This window comes from Sinocyclocheilus grahami, unplaced genomic scaffold (genome assembly GCF_001515645.1).
Source record: "Sinocyclocheilus grahami isolate Dianchi unplaced genomic scaffold, SAMN03320097.WGS_v1.1 scaffold809.1, whole genome shotgun sequence".
NCBI classification, from domain to species: domain Eukaryota; kingdom Metazoa; phylum Chordata; class Actinopteri; order Cypriniformes; family Cyprinidae; genus Sinocyclocheilus; species Sinocyclocheilus grahami.
Genome location: NW_015505988.1, coordinates 702,929 through 704,991, shown reverse-complemented (window position 1 = coordinate 704,991; position 2,063 = coordinate 702,929). Strand labels below are relative to the sequence as shown.

At 37.6% G+C, this 2,063-nt stretch overlaps 1 pseudogene; it reads right to left on the bottom strand.

The window, feature by feature from the left end:
• The window catches only part of LOC107562138 (dual specificity phosphatase DUPD1-like), a 3,236-nt pseudogene extending 2,807 nt beyond the window's left edge, over positions 1-429 (bottom strand).
• Positions 430-2,063: the final 1,634 nt, after the last annotated feature.

Below are 2,063 nucleotides of genomic sequence, written 5' to 3'. Positions count from 1 at the left end.
AAAATTGGCCTAATGGTGTGCTGCTTGAACATTGGTGATTTTAACAGGGCCAATGTGTAGTTGTTGCATTTAAGTCTCTATGGGACGGATTAGGTTTGGGAAATAAATGGTTCATTTAAATACTGTCCTTCTTATCAGAATGGCATGCAAATATGTGCATAATGGCAATCAAACTGCACAATGTATTGATGCAGAGCTAAGTAACAAAATACACAGTTCTATTTCACTGTAATATGTATCTCATTGACCTGTTGGGCTAGTCTTCTCAGTGGTTGTAGGAGAAGTGTCCATGCCTCCCTGATCATTCCCACTGCTGCTTCCTGCTGGCTCGGTTATATCTTCAGACCCCTTCAAATCCCACCACTTAATTTTTGAGATAATGTAGCTGATGTCAAACTTCTTCTGCACATTTCTCTTTTCTGTGGACATGATGTACGGTAACTGGTACTGTGAGATGTTGTTGTCAAACAGTGTCTGATACACACTGTGTGTGACACTTTGTCTGTACAGGGTCTATAAACTGTATGTATCTCACGCGATGAATATAGAGTCTATTTATGTGAACTGGTGTCTGTAGACAGTGTTTCTCTGGTCTGTACTGATCGTTTCTAGGCGCGTTTCTGCTCGGCCACACTATGACATAATCAAGTGGCACTTCTTGTTGTAGTATGTAGTTCCAAAGTTGCCATGGAAACAGGATGTTTGCTAAAAGCAGCAGAGTTTACCATTATCGCCAATATACTGATCTCACGAAATAGGTTAACAAATTCCCCAGATTAAATTGATGGACTCGCTTTCAAAACGTTATTGCATTCTTCGAGGCACAAATATATTATACATTGTATTCCTTTTTTAAGTGAAATACATTAACAAGGCGTGAATAAGCATGTCTCTGCTTTCCGCTTAGTCAGGGTCGCGCCATGTTTAATTTTTGACAAAAATGAAAACGACGCTTTTGAAAGGTGAGCTGTGAAATTACGTTATCTAGGACCTTTATAAACCTGCTTAGCGAAAAAATAAATACATCATTTTTTTCAACCCGCCTTATTCCCCCTATTCCACTAACTTTTTTTTAAATTCAAAGAACAATAATGTCAATGTCAATTTTATTTCTATAGCACAACTAAACACAACAACAGTTGACCAATGTGCTTTACAACAATTCAACATCCAACATTTTATCAAGAAACAATATAAGAAGAAAAGGAAGAGAAAAAAGATAGAAAGACAAATTACAACAAATAAAAGTTGCCAGGGGGAGGTAAGTATTACAGTATTCCAAACACAGATACATACATGTACATACATACATATAAAAATCCAATAAATATATTAAAGGGGTCATATGACGTTGCTTAAAAGACCATTATTTTGTGTATATGGTGTAATGCAATTTAAAAAACACATTATTTTCCATATAATGTACATTACTGTATCTCCTCTATGCCCCGCCTTTCTGAAACGCGTCGATCTTTAAAGGGGTCATATGGTGCTTTTTTAAAGATCATTATTTTGTGTATTTGGTGTAACAGAATATGTTGACATGCTTTAATGTTCAAAAAAATGTTCAAATACTGTCCATTATTGTAGGTCATCTATGCTCCGCCTCTCTCAAACACTTTGTTTTCTACAAAGTCCCTCCTTCCGACAAGCGCAGTCTGCTCTGATTGGCCAGCTGACCCAGTGCATTGTGATTGGCCGAACAACGCAAGCACTCGTCGGAAATGTAACGCCCCTTTCCATAGTTCTGTTGTAAGTCATCTTAAAGATTCCTAAATGCATCTACTTTCGGAAGGCCAAATAAAGTGCTTCTACTTTCACCTAGAAACACACAGTGTCTCCCTGACATGGCTGCTTCAACACTAACTGCGCTTACTGAAACCACGCCTTCTTTCTTTGCGTGAACCTTTGGCTGGCATTATACAAATATTTCCACATAGTGAGGTAGATATGTTGTAACACTCCAAAGAGAAAGGAAAACTTGAAATCGCATCATATGACCCCTTTAAAGCCGGTGTTATAGACTATTATCATCATTATTATCGGTTTGTAAACATTCAGGA